General features: G+C 41.4%; 1 protein-coding gene across 1 annotated transcript in view; it reads right to left on the bottom strand.

Moving 5' to 3' along the window:
- Positions 1 to 26,791, bottom strand: part of brinp2 (bone morphogenetic protein/retinoic acid inducible neural-specific 2) — a 246,528-nt gene extending 219,737 nt beyond the window's left edge. Inside the window, exon 1 of the mRNA XM_084369785.1 lies at positions 25,873 to 26,791. The gene's annotated coding sequence lies outside the window, so the exon portion shown is untranslated. The remainder of the gene's footprint in view (positions 1 to 25,872) is intronic.
- Between the last annotated feature and the right edge of the window lie 348 nt (positions 26,792 to 27,139).

Here is a 27,139-nt window from a genome sequence, read left to right as displayed (position 1 = left end):
TCTGGTGCAATCAGTCGGCGAATTCTGGAGCTGAATTATAAATCAAAAACAACTCACTAGACTGCCGTTAACTCCTTGCTTCAAGAGAGTTTATATTGAGTTTACTAAATGAACAAAAAACATGTATTTCTGTGATGTATTTGGTGCAAAGACTACGGCCCCTGTTGTGCTGCTTGTACACTCTACTTGATTTCAATCGATGCGATCCATCCTTTGGAATTTTCTGTTGATAATTGTTTTGTGTGTCTGTTCATGGCTTTTTATTTCTTGTGCAACAAATCTCTTTTTCTCTCACACTCTGCTGGGTCTGTTGCCTCAAACAGTGAATGCATCAATCGCTAAGCAACAGAGTGTTAACAGAGTGCTTAAAGTTCCAATGAAACGGCCAGTGTAGTGCAATTCGCTTCGGCATAATTACACGATTCCGGTAAAACCAGGCAGCTAGAGAGGGGCTTGTCGTGGATATTGATTGGTGTTCACAGTAGCAATTGGCGCTAAAGGTGCCTTACGTCCTCCAGCATGGAGCTAGCTGTCCACTGATGCCGCCCAGATTGGCAGTTCCCAGTGAAAACAGGCGGACAGGTATGAAACAACGCTGACTCTGAGAAGATGGAGGCCAGTTTGATAACCAGGAAATAGCGCCAAGGTGGTTTTCTTGCTCAGTTGTAGATCTGAGGACGGCAGGAAACACTTTCTCCATAAAATATAATCCAGTCTCATACAAATCTGTTATAGTTTGACAGTACCCCTTCAGAAAAAGAAATTCAAATACAGAAGGCTAATTACTACAATATTAATGAGGTAATAACAAAAACTCCGACATATGTATTTATTTCCATAACTGAATAAACAAGCCGTCCTCAGAGGGGAATTAGGTCCCCAGAACACTGTTTGAAGCTCGAGAGGTGGCTACTGAGAATAGTCAAATATAAACAAAGGGAAACAGTCTGTTTATTCAGTTTATTCATCCATAACGATCTATCAATGAAGATTTTCTCTTCTGATAGAAATTCCTTCTCCAAAACTAAATAGTGCGCCTTTAAGTTTTATAAAGTTGTATTTTTGTTTACATTTTATAACAAGAACTCTGTGAGGCCTGGTCAGGAACTGTCTTCAGAAACTGGTGGTGTCCTTCCTTGAAAACATCCATGGCAGCTTCATAAAATGAATAGAGCATTTGTTTTTGTTATTGTTTTCCAGGAAGTTACAAACTCTAAAATGCGATAAAAACATTTAAACATGGATTTTGACTTCATGGGATCTTTAAAATCATTCTTATTAGCCAGAGGTTGAATCACTATTGTCAATAAGCAAAAAGGAGACACTCAGGTAGATGGAAATGCTGGAGACTGCTACTCCAACAGCTTAACAAATGCCCAGCCAAGCAAGATCTCTACATGACACTGATGACACCATGTTGTGAATTGTTATGGCAAATATATGTCCATATTTCAACACCGTACTGCGGAGGGAAGATTTGTGTATCGATAGGGGCCGTTGTAGCAGTCTCCTCTGCACTTCCCGCACTGCTGTTTAACTCCTCGACAAACAGCGTACAGAGCTCATCATTCATCATTCACCATATTGAGTTCTCTGAAAGATCCTGCTGGAGCTCAACCTATGATTGACCCCAGAGAGATAAAATTAGAGCTCAATATAAAGAAAAGAGTAACGGCCTGACGCAGTACATGAATCAGGTGAGGGGCATACGTTTCCCATCAATCACAGTTCAGAGTCCTCATTAAAAAACCTACCTGTTTATGCGTGCGTGTGTGTGTCTGAGAGAGTGTGTGGGTGTGTGTGTTTGTGTCCTCGGGGTCCCATTGTTCAGTCCATTGGTCGTATTGCTCGCTTTAAATCACCTCATCAACTTTAATACCTTCTGTGAGTTGATACACCCATCACCCTGGTCAAGGAGACTCACACACACACACATTTGATATGCTCATTACTTCGGTCAAGGAGACGCACACACCTTCACCACACCCGAGTACACCTGATCACTTACACAGCCTCACTTTGTTGGTAATAGTCTTCATGTCTGTAGAGGACACACGCTTCTACACATTTTCAACAAGCTCCCTATGTTGGAGCGTTTGATCGATAGGTAATCCCTGATGGCGATGGCCCCAAAAAAGGTCACTGGACCCCAGCCAGACGCCAGGGGAGGGCAGATAATGATAAACATCCATCTTGAAGTACAGGGGGCAAATGGGGGGACACGAAACCACCAGGGTCTATGATACGTTGTGATGTGGGGTGTGTTATAAGCTGCTGCTCCAATTCTCATTGCCTCCTCAGATGGCAAGACCAGCTGTGCTCAGTTTCCGAGTATTTTCTTTCTGTTCATAGTGTCTCTCAGAAATTCTCAGTGCAGGATTGCAAGTGTAATGTTGTCATGTATTGTGTTTTTAATGGATCAGTACATCACTGTCAGAGGGATTGTAAAAAATACCTCAGCGTCTTTACCAACAAAAGCCAAATGACAAATAAGTGGACAGGAAGACATCGGCAATATTTTTTGAGAAACTCTTTTTCCAAAACCTCTCATGTCTCCTTCCACCACCTGCCATTGCAAGGAATTAATTGTACCTCCTAAGCATGACCCAACCTGGGACCCAAGTCAGACAGGCTCCCAATAATATCAAGACTAATTTGGTCCGGCTAGGCTCCCGTTCCATTGAGGTACTCAGCTCTGTGTGTCAATATGTCAAATATTGGATGTGAGTGGACTCAGCTCTGAGCATGTAATACCACAATCATCGCAGGGGAAGAAATGGCGAGGCGTGAAGGAGGGTGTGAACTGTCTCTCTTTCTGACAGTGGCTTCATGTTGACGGCCCAACACACTGCTGCCAGTGTTATTTGTTTTATTACTGTTATTTATTTTTGCTATCAATCCACCAGTTTTCCTGTGTCCACATTTCACCATCTCCATCTGAGATGTGTTAACCCTTTCCTTATTTAGGTTGGTAAAAAAAAATCAGCATATGTCTAACTTTTCCAACATATGAATGCAGTAAAAGACAGTCAGAGTAGAGGCAACATTTTGTGTCATGTTACTCTTTAGCCTTGTAAAAACAGCAAAAAAAAAGAAAGCAATTTGACAGACTTCTTGTTTTTCTTCTGTTTGATCATTTAGTGGTAAGAAGTGAGAACAGGGCAAACATTTTGGAACTCCTTTTTTTGTCCTGTGAAGCAATGAAATTGTTCTCTGTCCAAAATCACGGTCATGTGTCAAACAATCAGGGCCCTTCCTGTTTTGTGCTGGAAAGCAACTCAGTGACGGCTGGATTGGGTCCACGATTTTGTTCCCTCTTGCTCTGTTCTTCAAAGCATTCCAGCAGAATTTCTGTTTTACAGTTTCACAATTTCGAAAAACAACAGCAATAGGCCTTCCACAGAAGCCTTACTGGGGGAACCATAATGTCTAATATGAATAGAGTAAGAATTGATCAATGTTAAAAGGCTACCAACTGTACCTTAAAATAATTGTTTCCCATATTCAGTTAACTCCAAATCCACCCATTTTAACACTGACACTTGATCTATCATCATCCGCCATCAATTATTAATGTTAATCAGCCAACCTGTGCCAATGACAATGTTCTTTTGTGTGTAGTATTAATTGGATTTACAAAGGGACTGAAAATCTGAATTGTGGCTTGAAGTAGGCACCAGTAAAACATTTTTGATTAAATTTGGTGGGAGAATAAAATGGAACCTCTATCACCCCTGAAAATAAGTTAAGTGAAACTTCTAATTTTAATTTACTGTTGAGTTCGAAGGTTGCAGTTAGCCAAATGTAGGTGTTTAATAGGTTGTAATATATCACTGTTGTTTTCACAATTTCTGAGTTTATTTGTTGAAAAAGTGCAGGCCTGTAAGATATAAAGCCTTTAAAAAGTAAAGCACTGCATCAGAACCGTATGATTCAGGGTCTCACCGAGTCATGGAGAGAATATGAGTTAGCAGATGACAACTTTTAGACAGCTCCCACTTTCCAATTACATGTAGGACGCTCTATAATACGCAGAAGAGATCACGAGATGGTCACACTCTGCTTCACTGTACTATGAAACCGGGCAGTAGTGGGAAATTTAATCTGTAAGGAACATTTCAATTTTCCCACCCTTAGTTTCCGGAGATTTTAATTAAGCATAAGCCATTAATCTCCATTTTCCCCCATTTCTCTGCTGTCCCTTTCTACACTCTGTGAGCTCAGTCAGCGTGCCGCATAAAAACCAGCATGCGGAGGGTAGGCAAACATAATATTTCGGTGCATTAGTTTCAGTACACACATGTGATGTACTGTTAATATTATGGGTGGTGTGTTTTCACTGCAGTAAATACCCTACACCCTTCGGAGCTGCAAATGCCTGCGCAACAGGGGTTTTTCATTATTTTTCTGTAATAAGACAGAAACGACAAATAATAACGATGCAAAGCTGGTTTACTGAGCGAAGTGAATCAATACACTATGATTTTTATAATTTATATGACCGAAGTGCCGTAAGTAGGATGGGTCATTGGACTATTCAGATACATGAACATGCAATCAATCAAAACTCTGATATGTTTGTAAGCCCAATAAATAGAGAGAGAAAGATGCATCATTCAAAAGCCTGCTGACTTTTGTAACAACAATAGTAGCAACTCGATTAGGTTGTTTGGGACATGCATGCATACATGCTGTGGGCTGCATGCTCAGACAATTTGTATAGAGAAGTATAGAGGACTGACAGAGAGAACAATCACCTGAAGCTCAGTAACAGCAGAACCAATGGGCTTATGGTGGACTACTGCTGCATAAGTTAACTGAGAGAAACAGAAACAGTCAGATTCCTTGCATTTGTTTGCTTCCTTCGCCCTAAAAGCTGATTCTGAGAGAACAAAGATGGGAAAAATAATACAAAAAGTGGCTGGTTCACGGTTGACCTTTTGGATATAAAATGTCGTCACCTCATCATTTCATCCTGTTTTGGCATTTGTGTGAAATTCTGTCATAATTAGCAAATTAAGTCTTGGGTTATGGCCAAATATGAGGTCACAGTGAGCCCTAAATCTCATCAGTTCATCCCTGAGTTCAACTGGATGTTTGTGCCAAAGTTGACAAAATGTCCTCGAGGAGTTCTTGAGATATCGCGTTCACAAGAATTGGGTGGATGAAAGGACGGACGACCCACCCGAAAAACACAATGCCTAAAACATAAAAGAAAAGTTAAAGGAGACATGCAGTGATTTACACAAGCCAGTAGAATAGAGGCAGCTGAGACTGGACTTCATCTCTCTATTGGCCTCATGTAGCTTTCAGCATGGACAGACAGCTTGCACAGTAGAATATTCCCAAAAAGATCTCCAACAATGAGATTTTAATAAATAAATCCATCAGCTTCACATAAATGCCAACAAATACAAACAAACAAGCATGTTAGCACACAACAGAGCTGCTAGCACGGCTTTAGCCTCTTAGTCCTGTTTCTATGAATGAATCAATATTTCAATCAATATTAACGTCCAGTTCTGCTTTTATTATTTTGGAGATGATTCTCAAATACATGCCTCTGTGATAAACAGCTATTTCAGAATCCTATTTACTGACTTCCAACTTAAAAAAGAACCCAAAAATTTGACTGACATCCGTATTGGTACGTAAATCCAGCAACCTGTTCCGCAAGCTCACCAAGATAGCCTTCCATCTGTTCTGACAGTCCACCCTGTGTCACCATTACTAAAAGAAGAAAAATGTTCTGCCAAAAAAGATTCATATTTCTAAACTCACATAAAGTGTGGTAAACAAGTTTATCTGTTTAAAGCCTTTCATAAACTCGTGTTCCTGACACATAGGATAAAGACGGGGAGAACACCCATCTCACTGCTGCTCACTTTCCCTTATGTGCAGAGTAGCAAGTTCAAACTGTTGCATGGCTCATGAAGAGTTTTGTTAAGTTCTTTTGGATGAGTGTGTCATCAGCCCTTTATTTAATTTGCATCGTGTGTTGTGATGACCATTTACTCCGGGGGTCAGCTCTCATTTTTACAAGCTCATTCCTCTTTGTAACAATACCCAGACAACAGCTCATGAATAATGCGTATCCCTCCGCCAAAGGAGCATTCGCATGCTGATGTTTTTCCAATTATCTCACGAGCTGTAATTCTCTGCTGCTGCAGTTCTGTCCGGAAGTTATTAAAAAAAGAAGGGGGAGGATTGATTCACAGGCTTTATTTTCTCATTCTGGACCAGCAACAGGGTTTAATATGATATTGCTCTCAATCTTGGGAGCAAATCTTCTCTCTCATAAAAAATCAATACCTCGCTTTTTTTTTTTCGCCATGCTTTTAATTCGCTTGCCTTCTCTTCCTCTGCCGCAACCTCCTGCTGCTCCTCGCCTCTGTCCCATCGCCCTCTTTCCGACTCAGAAGACAGGACAGCGGAGTAATCTCCATGCGCCTCAATGGAAACTCACTCTCAGCAGTGCAATCAGTGTTGCAGCGACCCTCCACCGGAGCTGGCCTTTCTATCTTCTCCCTGAGTAATGGGCTCCGGCCGGCGCTCTCTGGTGACCTGCAGGGCCCTTCAGCCCCCACTTTGCTCTCCGCCTCCTCACCTCTCTCTCTCTCTCAGCGGCCAATTAAAAAGCAACGACAGTGGTGACAGGGGCCCCGCTGGTGCGAGTGATTGGACAGGCCCCATTCTGCTCCTGGCCCTCGGTTTGAGTCGGAGGCTCGTCCGTCTCCTTTGATCTCTGCCGACTTCCTGCGTCCAATAAATCATTTTCTCAGCGAGCGGAGCCTCTTTGACCCACGCAATCAGGAAATTCCACTTCATCTGCAGCTGATATCAAAACCATCTTTGCCGGTAAACATTAAATGGTGATTTTGAGATGACCCCAGGATAGGCTGGGCCGCTTGGTGAGCGGAGTCAGACGTGATTTATTGTATGTGTGTGTGTGTGTGTGTGTGTGTGTGTGTGTGTGTGTGTGTGTGTGTGTGTGTGTGTGAAAGAGAGAGTGAGAGGGAGACAGAGTGCAGAGTGCAATCACACAGAGGAAAACACATCCAGACACACCTGTGTCTCTAAGAGCACTTAGAGCATTGTCAGGGAATTCTCAATTACAACCCCAATATGTCAAGCAATACAAGTATCCAGTACAGTAGCGTGTCTTTAGATCCAATAGAGGGAGCAGCTGGCCCAGGCTGATCCTGTCATGTCTTTCCAGAAGCCTCTGTCACCTCGCTTTACTCTGATGAGTAAGAAGAATTTATTAAAATCTTAGAGAGGGAAGTAAAGACAGAGGGTGTATTCTCAACCTAGATATTAACCTAAGGTAATGTCTACATTGTTTACTAAAGAGTTAAAGGGAAATGCTGACAGAAGGCAGATGAAATTCCACTTACTCCCAGAATTCACAGAACCTCAAACTTGAACACGACACAAAAACAAACCATCTGCATGGTTACTGTTGATAACACTAAAGATTAGTGAGAAAATACGTTTTTAAGTTGGATTAACTGAGCCTTTAAACTCCCTGTGACACTACTTTGAGTGTATTCACGTACAGTGTGACACAAGTCCGACACGTCTAAGGTCTAACAGAATGACAAATCAAATAAGGAGTCACTGTTGATTGGAAGGGGCAGTTATTATCAATTTCTAGAAATGTTCATTTATGTCTTGTAGTTAAGTTTAGACAGAGGCTCTGTTTGTCTTAGAGAAACATTGATGGGAAAATTAAAGACAGCGCCTTTTAAGCATTTATTGTTCGGCAGACAGTGAAAAAGACTTTTTGTTTAGAAGCAGACAGGAAAAAGAGCTGCAGACATAAAAACAGAGGGGAGGCTTATGACATTTAATGATGGCCCCCAAACACAATGTACCATGGTAATGGTATACGGTAGATGTCTCAAACAACTAGACTACGGGACATCTGATTACCATAACCTGTATCAGTATGATGCTGCTCGTTATGCTTTTCCTCTAAATAAATATTTGTACTGCATGCAGGTTTACCCTCCACAACGTTCACCTTTTTTATGACATATGAGAGAGAGGGTTGTTGGGTTTTTTCTAAGTAGTTAACTACAGCATACCGTGACTTTTTCTTGCATTCACAACCTGCGGGTAGTCTTTTCCGCCTTCTCCATATCAAGCCACCGAAGCGCTGTCCGCTTCCTTTCGGTGCCCATGTTAACCAATTGGGCTGTTCAGACAGAACGCGATGTGCCCAGACTGCAGTGCTCCTTTTGGCATTTGTTTTATTTAATCTGTGTGCAGCGAGTGAATCAGGCTAGAAAACGCACTGATAATCTATTAAAAATAGTGTCACTGCTGTTTGTGATTGTGTTTTTTACGTGGGCCTGTTTATCCCTTAGAGATGAGCAGACACACACACACAGGCACACAAGCTGAAACCCCCTCCCTGCAGACGATCACATAAGTCTATGGCCTTTTTAAGTTCATTGTTGCAGAAGAAGCAACGTCCTTTTTATCTAGGAACACATAAAAGGCTACACGTAAAAAACATTCATTGGTTATTTTAGAGATCAGCTCTATTTTTGATTAGGAAAGAGCAGTGGAGTAGAATTTGCCTGAGGAATGCACCTTTAATCACCACCTAACCCATCGCTCACAGTAAAATACATTACAAAATGTGCCAAAAGTGATCAAAAGTCAACATCTAAACTTTACATTACAAAAGGGGAGATGTGACAAAGTGCTGTCCTGTTCCTATTTATGCCATATCAGCGTTTTGCAGTTACCAGCTGACATCAACCAAGTCCATGAGGACTCAGGGCTTAAGGCCATATGGGGGTAATTGGAATTGGGCCTACAAAACTGGGAGATCAGCGGAAGAAATTACCGATTAGGAGACTCCTGCAAAAATCGGGAGTATTGGCGGGTAGAGATGCATTTGTATGAAGGCACATTTTGAAGCAGGTGTTCCACACTAGTTAAGGCTATGAATGTTGCAGCACGTGGTGCAGGTCAATGCTGCTTGCTGTAATCTGTTTTAAAAGCAACTTTTAAAAAAAAATAGAAGAAAAGAACTGTATTGTTGAAAAATATGTTTCCATGCAATTATTGTATACGTGAACTTTTCAAAACTTTTTAAAAAAATATCATACAAAGGGAACACATTGTATCCCAGGATAAAAACAGCACTATTTAGATAGAGAAAATCAATCATAGCGCATATCCTGGAAAACAGTGAAAAATATCTTCCATTATAAAAACACTTGAATAGAAAAGCACATTGTGTCTCTCTAAAAAGAACCGAGCCGCTTCAGATCACTGAGAACCCACATTGCCACTAAATGCAACACAACTCTCCGCTTTCATCAGCTCGTCTAATAGGAGATCCATGACCTCTATATCCATCACACTGAATTTGCCCATGCATGCACACACTCACAGTGTGTGTTAAGTTTATTATTTGGTGACTGGGTACGGGTGAGTGCACATATAGACGAGCATTCATAAGCTACTGTTGCCCCCGCTGGTGCTTACAGATGTAAACACATGTACACCCACAAGTGTATTTACAGAAAACACTCACATATTTACATGATTAAACACACACTAAGACATGTAAGCTACATCCCCGACATTAGCAGCGTCTCCATCTCTCTCCATGCTTGGATCCCTCCCAGTCAATAGCAGCAAATCCCCTCACAGCTTTTAATCAGATGGGTGACTATTGGAGCTTAGCTAATGAATGCACTGGGATAATATAATCTCAATAATCTCTATGAAGCCTCTAATTGAACCATATGCTAAATGTGATGTATGACTTCATTAAGAACTGATGTCTTCTTTTATGTGATGCTGTTAGTGACCTTGACTGGCTTAGTGCGTCACTGTTGAGGCGAAGGTCCAATCCTGTTAAAGCTATTCAGTGAAGCTGGCACATCGTGGCTGACTGCAGGATCAGTGGAGACGCCAAGTTGAAAGCGACGCTTTAAAGTTGGACCGACTTCTGATACTGGGAGGAAGGAAAGTAGAGAACAAAGATTTTCCTGGTGTAGCTGCTCCATCATGATGTCTTAAATACAGTCCTAGCATACAGAACGCAATGTGATTAACCTGCATTTGCCCAAAGGCTTTTTGACTCTGTTAGTCTATAATTAAATTAGATTGAATCAACTCAGTACATCCCTTAAGCACATTTTGGAGAATTTCTGAACTTTGTTGACTTTAAATTAATTTGGCAAACGCTTTAATCCGAAGCAGCTCACATTTCTCCGATGCTCGAATATAAGGAGAAGATTTTGGCCAAGGTCTGAACTGCTGAACATCTGCCAGGGAAAACAAAGAGTAGTCTTTTTAAACGCTCCTTTTTAAAAGAAAAAGCAATTAACAGTTCAGTCAGTGAAGTCAGAAAATGGAAATGGAAAAGTTGCAAGTTCCCAGTATACATGTAGTCATCCATACTGTTTAAAAACCCAAAGAAATTTAGTTTATAATAATATACGAGAAAAAAGATGCAAATTCTCAACTTGGACTGGTTGGAATTAGAAATGTTTTGACCTTTTTATCTGATAAATGCAATTCAAGGGCCGAAGTTTGATTTCAGACATAAGGAGGAGCAGGTCTATTATCCACCCAGACAAAAAAAAATTATGTGACTGCTATTAATTTACATTTATATTAACCAAATTATAATTTTAGAATGAAATTGGCCTTAGTGTCTTCTCTAAAAAAATAATTAGGGATTTGTTGTAAATGTCTGAATTATTAAAGTACTAAAGTATTCCTTTAACTCCCTAACAAGAAATAACTAAACGAAATAAAAGCGAGCAAGCGTGACAGTTTTAGTCACCAAAACACAATGGCAGTCTCAGAAAAACTGTTCTTGATTGATGTTTAAATTTCTTTTTGTTTAACTTCTGGTACTCTCTCATAGGTAATCTTGTGCCTTAATGCCTTCTTTGTGAAGAATATCAACTGTGAATTAAAAACTTATTTCAGTGTTTTCAGAGTGATGTCTGCAGGTATTCCTCCCAGGCTAGATATAGAGCTTGTATGTTTGTGGGAGAGGCTACACCCAGGGCAAATAAGGCTGCTAAGCACCCGCTGCTGCTCGTTAAGCTTATTGCTTTGAGCAAACGCTAATAGCTGAAGGTGACTCAGTCAGTGTATTAACATATTTCTCAACCTTCCATCTTCTCATCCAGACTATGGTGACTGAACGTGTAAGAGGAAAATAGCTCAGTGTAAGCAAGAAAATAAACCTAAAATATTAAAGGTGAGGGTGACAAAAATATTTCCTAGTGGTCATGATGGTGAGGTGCGTTGTCCTGCTTGAAGGGGCCACTGCTATCAGGCTAAGCACCTATGAGGGGGTGTACTTCGTCTGCAGCAGTGTTTAGATCAACCACATGAATACCAGGACCCAAGGTTGAAACTAATGCTGTCAAATCTTTGTGATTTGGTCTAGGTTTCGGCACAAAAACTACGTGGTTAGGTTTAGGAAAAGATCAATCATAAAGTCAGGTGTATGACCCAACCTACCACCCCAGCCACTCCAATTTGGTATTTCTCGCTCTTTATACAACTGAACTACAGTGGCGCTTCAGAAGTGACGCTACAGGGATACCTAGCATCAAACTTACAAGTATAGCCACTGACCAGGCTGCTGTATTTGATGTGTTTTGAGTGGGTGCGACCTGAAAGAATCATATGGAAGATGATGAAGGATATATTGCAATAAAGTATAACAAATAAAGTATATGGCCTCTGGGCCAAATCGAACATTGGCCCAGAGGCTCGTCTTCAGGCAGGCCTGCAGTCTTGTGTATTCTGTATTATAATACAATGCACTCGAGATCAGAGACGTGTTTCCTTAATATTCACCATCCTGCCATTAACCGTGCTCTGTTCTCGTGTTCTGCAGCTGCTCTGCACTGCTGTTCAACTGCAGAGATCAGCATCAGCCTGTATTTCTTCCCTTATCTGCTTTATTATTTATAAATATTGATTGAGATCAAAAGCCTGTTACTTATTCCACCCTTTAAAGATAGCACATGCAGACACACACACACACACACACACACACATACACACGTCTTCCTTCCAAGCGTTGAATTTCACAATATTCATGCCCCCAAATGTAAAACCATGTGTTGGACTTTGTGTTGTCAAACGTTAAGTCAGATTCACATGAGCGCTTTCCTAAAACTATGCGCATGAGTAAGTTCAAAGGCCCACGTTGGGCTAGTCAGCCAAAACGCGGGAGGCAGGGGGAAGAGGGGGCTTTATTAGCCTGCATTTTGCAATGTCTTCTCATGAATTAAATATGTAATCAGGCATGCAAACGGAGCCAGACAAATTTGGAGTTTCAACTTTGCTGAAGCCAAGCCAATAAAAGAAGCAAAAATGCCTCTTCAACGAATAAATTAGCATTATTAGAGGCACGGTTATTTGGAACTCATTTCCTTTCTTTCACTGGGAAGATTTTCAGTTAGTTAAGTATCACTTTTCCCTGTATCAACAAAAGGAAGGCTGATAAACTATTGCTGATATTCAATTTTCAACGGGGATTATAATGAACACACAATCTCTGCTGTTTTATGCACAAACACATCCTGCATCCTACTGTTCATGTTTATGAAACCATGGAGATTCTTACAAAGCCAAACTAATGATTTCAACTGAATACAACTGAATACTCTCAAATCATGGATATAAAATAAATGTTATTGTAAAGCTGTTCTAGAATTTAAGTACTCAGAATGTCTGAGGGATTCTGGCCGCATACAATGCCACAAATGTGTTGGCAATGGCAATCACATCTGCGACCTCCATCTAAAGAGGGGTGATTGATGTCACATGACATGATTTCTAATTAAGTCTTTCAAAAGAATTGAATTACCTTCACTAATTTTTTGGGCCACTAGGGGCAGAAGAACTCTACATAAACCTGACAGATAGACAGCCCTGAAACAGACAGCAAATCTCTACTTCACATCCAGCAGACATGGCTTAAAACTAATGTGCATTTTAAGTTGTACTGCGATGGCCTTTCGAGGACAATAGAGTTTAAAGTGTTCTTCTTTTACCTTGCAATACTGATAGTAAATGTCAGTAACCGATTTCACTTTTCAGAGAGATAAATGAAAAAAAACAGATTTCTGAAGCAAAATAATGCCTATTTACATCTCCAGCAGAGGCAGTTTCATTCGTGTACAGCTGGAGTCATGTTTCTGATCACCTGATATAACTAAAGTCCAATATTCGGTTTGCTTTTAGCTCTGATTTCCTTAGAAAAATAGGCTCTTCGGCTGCTCCCTTACTGTTTACTGTTTTTCTATTGGCTCCTAATGGCATCTGTCCATTACAAAAAAAAACAATAAAAGTATGAGATCTCATACGACAGTGACCGTCAACTGGCAGCCCATGGGCCACATCTGGCTGACATAATATTAATGAATTCAGAAAATGTGTGCAGCTAATGTTACTCACCAGTTATAGAGGCCTTGTCCAACCCCTGGAAACAATCCAGAAAGTATACCACTCCATCTTCTCTACTCTGTTGACCCATCATCAAACAGCCATGCCCCCAGGCTGGCCATTCCCTGGAGCTGACAGCAGTGCACTGGCCGGACAACGGGAGGTAACTCTAGAGTTGTCAGAGTATTACTTAGCTTGTCTATTAGAGGTAACAGGTGTCACTTCGGTTGATTTCATTGACCAACAGTGTTTTGGGCCTCAAATTTGTATTTTTGTTTGCTTCCCTGGATCCTAAAGGCTTGTAAGAGATAAGATAGGAGATGAGATAAGGAGTAATTCATTGGTAATTGAACAGTGGGTTTTTGTATAGAGCCAGCCCAGTCACCCATCAACATTTTCAAATCTGAAACCTCTGGATATTTTTGGAAGTCCTGGCAAGGAGGGAGCCAAAAGGCAAAGCTTTCTATTTACCAGAACTAGGTAAACTGAGGTGGTTTGGGCATCTGATTAGGGTGCCTCCTGTGGAGTTTTCCGGGCATGACCGACCAGGTGGTGACCCAGAACTTGCTGGTGGGCTTATATATCTCATCTGGCCTGTGAAAAACTCTGGATCCACCACAGAGAGCTGGAAAGCACTGCTGGGAAAAGGACGTCTAGAATACTCTCCTCAGTCTGCTGCCACCACGACTCTGATTAAGCGAATGAAGATGGATGGTTGGATTGATGGGTGGGAGTCGGGAGATTTTGTAGCTGTGTTAGTGCCATCAAAACAGATATTTTTGATGAGACAGAACAATTTCGTGGAAACACAGGTAAGCAAAAACATGTTTTCCTAACCCTGACCCGCAGGTTTATGTGGCTAAACCTAACCAGACCATAAGCACAGCATTGTCACAACATAAAATTGAAAATGCCTAAAAGAATTAAAGTTTCAATGTACAGTTTCAACATATCTGTAGTTTGCTGAAACGTACATTGCCAACATTGACTCTGGCAAGTGGGTTGATTGAACACAAGTTTCCTCCTTGGCAGAGGGCCGACAGCATTTTCTACAATAGTTAAGTATCATTTATCATTGTGGAAAATAGCAAAGTTAAAAAATATCTTTTTTATTTGAAAGTCTGAACCCCATTGTCTCTGCTTGGAAAATGTTGGCCTTTGGACAAAAGTATGTGAGGACCCCTGTCCGACAGAGTCATCCATATTCCACATCTTGCCTCTCCACCTTCTCTGATATGTTATCGTGATGACACTCTCTTTCCGTGGGAGCTGCTGTGACTATTATCACGTCTTCCCAGATGTTCTCTGCAAAGTTTGTTGAGCTGATGCACTTGCCTGATCTGTTTTTAATAAGCGCACACGGTTGTTCCACTCCATTCCACTTTGAAGCAACCCACTCGATCTGTGCTGTAAAATGTATTCCAGGGGCCAACGAGTATCTTACTGATGTGAGAGACAAGGTGAGGCAGCGCTGTTTGACTTGATTTTTTTTTCCTTTGCACGGTTGGCAAATTCTCTGCCCTGCATGCATGATGTAAAACAGCATGAATATAAAGTAATGTGACCATACTCCCTCCATCTCTCTTCACTCCTTTTCCCTCCCATTAAAACTCGCCCCCATAGAGGGTCGACTGAATGTTTGCGCAAGCACTGAACACATGAATGCTGATAAAGTGGGTCAGAACAGTACAATTGGTACATTTCTGCAGCACAACCTGTTTGGCTTAAGGCAGGCTGTGTGTATGTGTGTGGGGGAGAGAATGGGCTGTGGTGGATAAATCCCCCTCAACAGCAACGGTAAAAATCAATGGTGGCAGTTTGGATGTCAGAACCAATGAATCGGGATGATATAGCTCAATACGCTGATCAATGCTGCAACTTATAATCATTGTATTACTTGCCACTAAATGTCTTTCTTAATCATTACCGGGAAGTAGAGGCGAGGCAGAAGAGAAGGTGGATGATGAGGAGGTGAGAGAAAGAGAATCCCATGCAGTCATCAAACATTGTAGTGCAGGATAAGTCATGAATAATGTACTGCCTCGGCGCTGAGAGAGTTTGGTGTTCCTTAATGTTCCTTCTTCCAGCGTCTGACAGGGACCTGGATGACAAGTTTCAGACTCAACATCACTTATACATGAATTTAGAGTAACAATGCACTACATTTTTATGCAAATGCAGGTCCATTTTGGAATTTTCTTTCACTGACAGAAATGCAAAAGAATAACGGAAGCCTTGAGGGCTTTTGCTTCAGTAAACATGGGACGGGAGGTCTTAACTGCAAAAACCTTCTTGCCCAGAGAATGTGTTGTGTTTTTGGCTTCGCATCAACCATTCATTGGGGATGAACAGAAGAATTGAGTGGTGTGAAAGAGCGCCACCTCTAGAAAGTTTCATCGAAAGGAAAGAAACGCCTCTGTTCTGTTCCGTTAGTCTAAGATTTAAGGTTCCTATATTTTGTCATTCTACAACATCATGTCATGCTATGCGGGGTCGAGGTGAGGATGAGCTCAGGATTCTTACAGTCTGAGGAGACCCCCTGGCTGGGGTGGGTGTTGTGTTTTAGTATCCTTTGGGCTCTGCGCAGACATCTCACTTCACTGATAGGACTACAGTATTTTCGATACCTTTGGTAAATCAAACTCTCACGGAAGCCAACTGAGAAAAGAACAAAAACATCTTTTCCATTGAGGCATTCGGTGTCATTCTTTGGTCTTCTTTCAGTGAAATGTACTTTCCAGTTTGGGTTTGTAATATACTGGTATTGGATCGGTACTCTATTGGCTGAATTGTATCGGAGAGGAAACATTGGTATCGGAACATCTCTATTAGGACGCACTAAAGCAATGGTATCCATAAAGCAAAGGCATCAGTTTGTTGATGAAATGTCAGTGTGCAATCTGCACTTCGAATGGGTGTCTGAAACCCCTTTCCTCGCACACCTTTAAAACTTTGTAACTGGGGATGCTGCTTTGGACAATTGATGAAACTCTCGAAAGACAATTTGAACTTCTCTCTCAAGCTTTCTTTATTCACCCTTTTACCTACTAGTACTTTTACATTCTGTGTGAACTAAAGAGTGCAACACAGTGAATATCTTTTCAGACAGAATTGTGTGCGCCATTGTTCCCAATTGAACACTTATGGCCCCTTGCCCCTCTCTATGACAGCACACTTTTTGCACAGCATTTGAGTGTGACCGTTTTGAATTTCAGGAAAGAAAGTTGGAAAAGATGAGATGAAGATGGGTATGCATTTATTATTCAAACAGTTTGGTTCTTTAGTACAGTGACAGAACTCTAAAGACGAAGTGGTCATTCCGGCTTGACCCTCCTGAAACAAGTGTCTGCAGAGCAATTTCTTCAGTCCTTAAGGGAAAGACAGACCAATCCCTCAACTGATTTTCCAAAGTGAAACTCATTAATGAGACGGACATTTTTCTACACAACTCAACAGCTTAGCTCATAAGAATATTTGGAAGAGGCTTTAAAAAATCCTCAGTGGATTAAATGAAAAAGAAAGCAGTGTGTTTTTTCTATTGAGTAGTAGAAAGGGTATTAAACACACCCCACCCACTTGCGCGCACACCCACACACAGATGCCCCATCACTCTCGTCCACCCGCTGTGTAGATAGAAATGTCAGCAAGGCTTTGGACTGGTACGGGCCACGTCGGAGCCCAACTTGGGATTAATGTACATATGAGAAACAATGGAGCGTTCACACTGCTCATTCAGGCCCACTCTCCTCATCCCCTCCCACTACAGCTGCAGTGGCTTCTCCTTAAGAAGATACAAGCACTTTGATGTACAAAGAGAAGGGGAGAAGGGGCAGAGAGGAGAGAGTTTAACTGCCTTTCATGTCGCTCCCTCCCTTCACTCCAACGCTCCCCTGTTTTGCCTTAAACAAACCGCTGAAGCCAGGCACATCTCCAAGGTTTGCCGTGAGAGGCGTGTCAGCGCTGCAGATTGGAGCAGCAGTGGTAGTGTCGGTGGCTGGGGCTATTGTTTCATCTTTTTTATTCGTTTTCCCCTGAGGTGCTGTTTCTAATGACTGGCACGAAAACAAGGGAGATAAAGGAAAATCGCAATCTTTTGGATAAGAAGTTGAGAGAGCTCAGTATACTAGCTGCTGGCAGCACTAATTTATAGGTCATCCCTTCTCAGAAACACATATAAAACAATATAATTTCTTTCCAGCCAAATCAACTAAATTAACAATGCCAACTCCAGCCTCAGGAACAGACATACATACATGTATTCATTCATTCATTCATTTATTTATTTACATGAGACAGTTAACCCAAATTTCAAACACACATATCTTGTCTCTCAACAGTGGTAATGTCTGCCCATTGATTCAAATAGTTTTGTACCAACTTCTCCACAAATGTATGAAATTGGTGAAAAATACCCATCACAGCATCCCTGTAACCAAAGGTGCTTTTTTAAACAGCCTTTAACACCATCTGTGAGCCAGGCTATATCAACATAAAATCAGTGTTGGACCTCACTAATATGCTCTTGCGGCTGAATGAGAGTAAATCCCTGCAGCCAGGTCGCAACATCTGGTGGAAAAAGACTAAAATCAGAAGATTGGAAGCTGGTATAAACAGTATGGAAATTATTGGGGAGGGGAGCGGAGGTGAATCTAATCTAAAACAAAGCGAGACCATCCCAGCCTTATTTAAAAAATGTTGTTGGACTTGAGATTGATAAAAACAAAAAGGTGAAACTTGTCTCTAACTGCGAATAAAGAGACTTGACTGGATTCAGCTGCTGATGGGCCACAATATCTTCACCCCAATCTGAAGAACAGCCTGACAAACATGAATTGGATCAGATGATGGCATAGCCTGATATGTATGATCAGATGTCTGACTTTCCATAGTAATCAAAGTAATTATATGATGCAAAGTTGCAGGGTGTATGCTTTAAGGCAGGGTTGCCTTGTGATTGATAAGTCTCTATCACATGGTGTCCTTGGGGTTTCAGCCCGATCCAATCAAGATAGAGGCCCAGCAATCCTACACCCTCATGTCCAAATATGGTCACTTCTGGCTTTATTAAACAAAGATTGCAAAGGCCATAGCTCCAAATTTGAAAGTTCAATGGGTAGAAAACGCTGCATGCTCTCCATTTAAGCCAAGGTAACATGTACAGTTGTTACAACTGGCACTGTAGCTGAATGACAAAAAAGACACAGGCACCCCACTCAGGATTCACACTAATAAAAAAATAGCTTAGCCTCTATAAGATTATATATCTAAGTGTAATAAACCAATTACACGATGCCTGAATTACATGACCAGGCGACTTGGGGTAAATTAAATAGGGTGTCCTTATCTTAAGAGGCAATATTCATGTCTAATATGAGTGTTTTTCCCCCTCTTTGTCATAACATGCCCTATGTAAATGGATCCTCCAACTGACAGTCAAATTTAAATCAGCGCAAATTGGTAAGTGACAACCAGGCTCCCTGCACACATGGGGCTATCCTGTGCGTCGATCTGCGTCAGCGCTCAGCAACCAGCTGTGGCTTGTGAGGGGTTTGAGAGCCGTAATTATTTTGCCTTACCCTCCCATTCCAAATAGAATTAGATCTGATGGTGTTTCCTGAGATGAGGCACTGTCCGTCATAATTAAACCAATTAGGCGACATGAATCTGATTCGCACAAACAGAAACGTTAAGCAGGTGTGTTTAGGAGCCACAGCTGGAGACTCAAAGAGAACTTTTTTCCTGCCGAGCCAAACAGAGCACCTGTTAATTACTGTGAGTTCGTGGTTAGAGTCACTGCTCACCTGCAAAATAATAAGGATGGAAATCTGCATTTTTAATATTATTACTTTAATAATACAATTTTTTTGTGGGATAGTTAGATTTGTTTTTAAAGTGGTGGGCATGACTGAAACCTGTTATCTGACGGGCTTTTGTACAACGTGACAGTCAGCCCACTTAGTCAGAGTGAGTACAGCGTGTGTCAGAACCTGCAGCAGGTTCAGTCACGACACGGCAAAGAGAAGATGCAGCCTGCTGCTTTGGTCTATGTACCACAGTAGTGTGGGCTCACATCACTTCTGTCATCGACGTCTTCAACAAACCATATTAGTGCACAGAGATACAATGATATCGCACCTCCATCAGTCAATAATCAATTACTCCAGGACCCCATTGCACAGGAACGCCTTCCTGTTCCAGCTTGAGAACATTGCCTAAAGATTTTTCACCACCAGATACCTACTGTAAATAAAAAACATCATGTGGGCCAATCAATATCTGGAGGTTGGCAGGTGAACCTTTCTACATCGTTCACAAAAAGGTGAAAATGCGCAACTTTTAAAAAAGGTTTCAATAACATTGAACATTGTAACCTTCACGAAGGTAGAATTTGTTGCAGGGCTGTTGTATTGTGTGCCAGGTTATGAGGTTTCATACACCTGGTTTCACACCTAATATGAAACTTACACTCTGAAGGTAACTGAGTCTCTACAGCAGAAAAATGTATTAAACTGCCCTTCAACTCAATCTTTTGAAGGAGAGCTGCTTTAAAATTTGGGAGACATCTTATTTTGAAGGTTAAAGTTGTATACTTATACTACCGAGCATTATAGCTGATTAGTTTTTTTGGTGTTTTTTTTGTTGTTGTTTTTTTGGTTCCTAAAATGCACAATTGATAGCTTAATATTAATTTAACTTTTTTAAATGCTACCATCCTTCTAACAAATCTTGGGCATTCAATCCTAAAAATCCTAAAGATCCTAAAATTTGTAAATGATTTAAATAAATGATCATAACATAACTAATTTTTACTCTTGTTTCATCATTTAGTTAATCAGTTATGTTTATTATTTTTGTTTTTGGGGGGTTATTTTAAAACATTCCCCTTTTACAAAGTATCTTATATAATCATAATCAATCATGAAATCACTTCTCACATCATCACCAATCCCTTTAGGGCTTCATATTATGTGTCCTTGTATGTTGCAAAAGGTTAACCATGGACTGCAACTAACATTTCTTTTTTGTTTATTTTTTCAACTTTTCAAGTCTGGAAACAGTCAAAGGTGCCCATCACATGTTTCTATAGACCACCACCTCACCATAGTGTTTTTGGTGCCAAATACATATATATAACATGTTAACATTTGTTTAATTTTGCATATTACCACCAGTATTGTATGGGGTCCAAGCCATCAATATTAAATAAATAACACATTAAGGAAAATAATAAACTTATGATTTAATTATGTGTGTAGATGATCCTAAAATGTGTAAATGGACAAAAGAAATTAAACAACCTTAAAGATATAATATATAACATATATATATATATATATATATATATATATATATATATATATACGCAGAGAGACAGATTAGTGTTAATATAATGTTAAACAAATATTTTTACTGATTAAAATTGTCAATGAGTTTTCAACTTATTGAATTGCAGAATTATTGATAAATTATCACAGCACTATTTAAAACTATCATGAATCCGAATAGCACAGTGTCCAGAGCACAGTGGTTCAACAGTTGCTGTTATGATGGATATTTTCTCAACCCACCCGGAAAAATAAAACCCATTGTAAAGCACTGCTGGGTGACAGATTCATAGCTTAGCCACCTATACATACCATAGAAAGGGCAATCTTTGTATATTTGTGAATAACTTCCATTATACTGAGATGGTTCCACAGCCTCACTTGAACCTTAAAAACCTGTATACCGCTTATCTTGAAAAAGGACAGCTCACAATGCTCAGAGATGAGACTGGTGGCAAATCCGAAAGCCTGCTATTATGTATCAATCGTTGAAAAGGCTGCATTTTCAATATCTCCCTGCGTCCTTGCAGTTTGAAGGGCACAGACATATCTTATGCAGCAGTCAATCTCTGAAGAGCATACATGCTGAGTACATGCATTTACATTTATATTCACGCATTTAGCTGATGCACTTTTCTGCAGAGTGACTCACAGTGAGAGCAACAGTGGATCCAGCTCAGATTTTTTTTTTTTCTTTTTTTTTGACCACTTACCAAGCAGAGTAAAGGTCAGAGACAGAGCATCCTGAAAAAGTGAGACCTTGGATGATAGTGTAAGAGAGAATGTGAGGGAAAATAAGAGGGAGAAATCAGAGCTAATATGAGAGGTCAGCTGGATTTTTATCTTTTCTCTTTTTTGAGAGGAGGACAGGACTGAAGTAGGGACCCGACTTTTATTTGTGAGATGGGACAATATATCTTAAACCACCGCTGCTTCCAGTAGATTCAATGAAATCATGCACCTTTCTGTTTTGGTTCAAGGGGAAATACATTAAATCTGATGCCTTGTAATTAGGAGGAAAAAAGGCATCAACAAAACACAAAAGCCACCATGCTGTGAAAACATCCGAGAAAGCCGGAAATATCTGCAGAATCATACTGCATCACTGAGGATAATCAAACTGACATCTTTAAGAGGTCTGATTTGGAGTTGTTGACTATGAAATGTGTCAGCAGAGGGCCGTCTATCTCAGCTGTTGGGTACTATAAGCATATAAACTAATCCATACAGAGGAATGTACTTTTATTATTAACAGTTCCAGCAGTACCGACCAGGGACCAGCTGGGGTCTTTAAATGGATTCCACAGGGTGGTAGGGGAAATGAGAAGTGGTTTAATTTTGCTCTTATTTCATAGCTTTGCGGAGATGTTATTATGCAGAGAGAATGCATAAAGATGATTGGTGAATTCTAGGCTTCATTACACCTACTGTGGTTATCACCCCACAAACTTTCTAAATAAACTGTTCCCGCTGACCCTTTTTGTAAAATTCTTCCCTACAAGTCTCAAAAAGGTCATTGTTTATGTGGATGTTTTTAATTGCTAAAATATATCCTGTTATCACAATAGTTACTTTCTCCTCCAATCTGGGGGTAGACACATTATTTCCCTTTACCATTATTTATAGTATAGGGTGCTTTTAAAAATACTTGAGTACTAGCGATAATTCAAGCCTATGTCCAATCAGAAGTCCAAAACCAACTGTTAGTCCATTTCTCAAATGTTTTTGGCTTCACTACACTGAAGCATTTTGAGAGCAATACATTGTTTGTTTGTTTTTTATTAATCAGTACAATCATTTCCTAAATCATCTGGTCACTGTAGTTCTGATCAAACAACACTCGAACAGAAGGGAATTGTGCATTTGTTGGGGACTATTTTTAGTAGTGGATTAATACGCATTTGGTGCTCTAATGACTATTCCTGGCAGCAAGACACTGTGGGGTGTGGGACTGTGTCAAAGAAAATAAAATAAAATATGTGTGTGTTCATTGTAATCAAGGAAGATGTCACCCAGTGCAGCAGTGGCTCATGGATGTGTTTTGAATAGTTTATAGACAACAATGGAGCTCTGTGGCCCAGAGGAAGGAGATATGTCAGGCTTTGATTCACACTCAGTGCTTGTTAATAGGATCATTAAATTGTAGGTTTTGGTCTTTCCATGGGAGAATATCAGCGGTTTTATCCTTCGACGTTTTGTATCATGTATCATTTCTGTCATTTCTATGATACCTTTTTGCCTGAGGAGCCGGATGGAGCCATTTATGGTACTGTTTTTGGTTGTCTTTTATGTTTAAAACAAGTCCCCAGCTACAGCAGTTTTTTTAGGAGCATGCTGCAGCTGTGAAGCTCCAGAAATGTTCTGTGGACAATGTAACTTTACCTACATTAGAGTTAGAAGATAATGACTGCATTTTCATTTCTGGGTGAACTAAACCTTTAAATATATTTAAAGAGCTCCTTTCTTGATCTGGTAAGTCATCTGCCTTATGAAGGGTTAGGGTTAGGTTTAGGGTTAGGGTTAGGGGCGACAGTTGGTGGTGGTAATGCACCTCTAATTTTGATGATTTTTACAGATTGCACTATCTGAAGTCAGTCTCGTATTAATTTGTACTTGACCTTAGATTCTTAAAGCTTCCTTTTGGAAAGATTGTTACTTTAATTGTTTTGAGTGTTGTCTCATCTGAAGCAGTTGTTTTTGACTGTATGGAAGTTCCAGTTATACGAAATAAAAAAACAAATGTGATGAAGTATGGTACGACCATTTTCAAATATTTCTTTACTAAATTTACAGAACAATTACTGAATCATGATGTATGCTTTTACCAGAATATAAAGTCGAATACACCATAATAGAGGATGTTGGTCCACTCTGTGATGAGCTCATATCATGTCATTGCTGTATTGAAAAAGTTAAAAACTTTTACCTGACGGATTTTTTGTGTTTTATTAGTGTATGTTTATGACATTTTACTTGAATTGCTGCAAGGGTATACCAGGTTTAAGGTATACCATGGTATGAAAACAGACGGCTATCATAGTGTATACATTTGCTTTTCTGAGGTATTGGATTCTGCTGTATTAATGTTATTAAATAATATAGAAATTTCATGTTCCTGTCAAAACATAATATTTTGTGTATTTATAATAAAGTGGTTCAACCAAAGCATTTTTCTGTTTTTATGCCATTAACATTGCAGTGATTACCGTGGCGTCATATTTCCTGAGAAGGTTGAATCTCACACCCTTGGACCCTAGTTGAACGTAACCCTTACAGTGAGAAAATCATACATAATCACATTGAACAATTTGATCATTTTAATTGTAACTTTGTCTATATTTGCCTTATTGTGGTGTACTGATGCATTTCCAAAGTACAGGCGCAGGTCTCCATGTCAAGTCCCAGAAAATTAATCACGTACCATCTCTGAGAAATCTCATTTCAGGAATTGTGGACTACACATTCTTAACAGAAAGCCTGCCTACACAGTGGGGACATGAGGACAGAGGGGGTCAAACAAAAACAGGCTGTCGGTGACAGCAGGGAAATGCCTGATCCAGCATTTTTTAAGTCAGACACATACAAGTGAAGAAAAGTCAGGATATCTTGACCTCTGCATCGATTTTAATCATTCTTTTTTTTTCAACCCATCTTTCGCAAGTCGCTCAACTATACACTAAGTGTTATACCAAAACGCTGACATAACTTTTATCAACAGCTGCAGTTTGAAAGCATTCTGTGTGTTTTAAGTTGTCTATAATGGACACTCCTGCACTGTAAGGACGGATGTACTCACTGCCATTAAATAACATGTAATCAGAGCTGAGTGCCACCTATGGTTCCACAGTATGTGACACAAATAGCCACTCTATCAGCATGTCTCTCTTTCATTTAAACCTATAGCGATGATGGAAAGAGCTGTAAACTCTGGAGGTGTGTGTGGGTGCAGCTATTGATTGGAGTTGGATTTTGACTTTTTCTCCCCTCTTTCTCCTCTCCCTCAATGATCCGTTTGACAAGACCTCCTTCCCAGCCCGGGTCTCTGGCAGTGGCAGCGGATGTAAAGTATAAGTCTGAGACAGCAGCTTCACTTCTCCGAGGATTTCTTACGGGCCACATATAGTAGTCCCGACAAAGTAGCTGACAGGTAAATGTTGTGCTTACATGGTTGAGAGAATTTGTGAGAAATTGCGCGGTGCGTAGCAGGCATTCAGGGTGACTGATGGAGCAACAATATCTCACACACACACGCACGCACACACACACACACACACACACACACACACAGAGGCAGAGAGAGACACAGAGGGGAGAGAGGCAGGCGTGCAGAAAGGTTTTCATTGGTTAGGAGAGACAGCAGGAGCGCGCGCACACATACACACACACATACACACACACACACACACATACACGTTGGTGGGATGAAGCAAAGCAGAGGTTGAAGGACAAGTCAGATTCAGCTCCGGTTTCTATATTAAATGATGTGAGAGGAGTAGACTGGCGCGCGCGCGCACACACACACACACACACACACACACACACACACACACTCACTTGAAGGAAAATGCAACATGTTTAAAAGTTATGGTATGCAAATATTCAGCACACACACACACACACTCGCTCACCCAAACACACACATTTGGTCAGCGTGGTCGGACTGTGTTGCTGCACTCAGCGTCTAAACGGGTATTCACATCAACTCAGACACAATTAGACAAACAATATAATAATAATACGGCCCAGGACCCACGTGTGACATGTATTTACACGTGCACAGCATTAATTAGTGCCGCTCATCCCTCCTGCCGTCCACGTTGATGGAAGAAGCTGCCAAATGAGCCTCCAGTCTGATTCCTCTAAATTCAGATCCCCGGCTCTCCTTCCTCACTCTCTGCTGATCGATCATGCGTCATGACTTGAGCGCTGTCACACCGCAACTGACCATGCGAAGCCGCATTACTGTCTTGCGCGTATCAACCCGGGGAGTGCGCTGCGCGTAAAAAGACGCCTGGCACTGAACGCACAGCACCGATACTCTAAATCCCCCCCGTTTTCTCTTAAGCCCCCCCGACGTGGACACACACGCTCAACTCACCCAGGGTGTGAACGCAGGTCCTCCCCGTGCGTCTCTTGATGTGTGTCCGTGTATCCAGTAAAAAGAGGTGGGAGAGCCCGAGCGGCGAAGGCGCTAACGAACAAGTGGACGGCAGCCAAACGCCACCGACTTCCCTCCTTCTTCTCTCCTCTCTTCTTTCCCCCCCTTCTCTCTCCGCTTCCCTCACTCTTGCCCTGTTCCCAGGGGCAGGTTGAGCTGTAATAATCCAGGCATTGCCCTCTTCATCAGCACCTTAAAATAAACACCGATGGGATGGAAAGACTCCGCTTCAAGACACAAGTTTGGAGTTAGGGGGCGGGGGGGGGGGGTCTCCTTTCTGAGAGAAAGGAGATGCTGTCCAGTGTAATCCGCGTTTGGAAAACAGTCTGAGTGAACAGTCCACGAATTGAAAAAAAAAGCTCCGGATTGAGATCTTGAGTGAAATCTGGAGTTGAAATGCAGCTGCCAAAAAGCTGATAAAGTTTGCTCTCAGAGCGGCTGAAAGACACACGAGACCGGGCGAGATAAAGAGAAATAATCCGAGCAAGATATCCTCTACTCTCACTTCCCTCTCCGGACCAAAAGAGTCTCCCTACAGAGGGACTGTAGCGCACCTGCGGCCGCAGCGGAGACGCGCAGGTATCCACAACGCGAGCGCCCTCCTCCCCTCTGTGTGTGTGTTTTAGTCCGCGTTTTTATTCCCGGTCTGCTGGGTCTCTCCGCACCGCGGTCATCACTCAGTGTCAAGCCTGGCGTTGTTTCTCCAAGTGGCTCAGGAAAGCGTCTCTTTTCACCAGCGCTCTCCTCTCCTCTCTCTCCTCTCTCTCCCTCTCCTCAACGAGCTCCGTCCATCCTCCCGTAGTGAAGCCGCACCTCCCTCGGTCTGCGATTGGTCGAGAGCCACAGAGAAGGAGGAGAGGGAAGGAGGTGAGCGCTGCGATGATGCGCACTGAGGAGAGGAGGCGAGAGAGGGACGGAGGGAAGACGGGAGGATGGAGAGAGTAGGGCTGGGGAAGATAAACCGAGATGAGAGAAGGAGAGAGGAGAGGATGGAGGGGAGGATGAGAGGAGTGGGATGAAAGAGGAGGGAGAAAGTGCCAGGGAAGGAGGATAAAGGAGGCTGAGAAACAGTGAGGGTGTGTATGAGTGTGTGTGTGTGTGTGTGTGTGTGTGTGTGTGTGTGGATGGGTGTGTAAGGGGGCAGTTCATGCACTGAGCTCTATGTGTTTAAGCCCAAAGGGACAGGCTGGCTAATGAAAGTGAAAAT

This window comes from Pagrus pagrus, assembly GCF_965226575.1.
Source record: "Pagrus pagrus genome assembly, chromosome: 12".
In the NCBI taxonomy this organism is placed as follows: Eukaryota; Metazoa; Chordata; class Actinopteri; order Spariformes; family Sparidae; genus Pagrus; species Pagrus pagrus.
The sequence above is the reverse complement of the archived record's forward strand: the minus strand, read 5'-3'. Positions and strand labels throughout refer to the sequence as shown.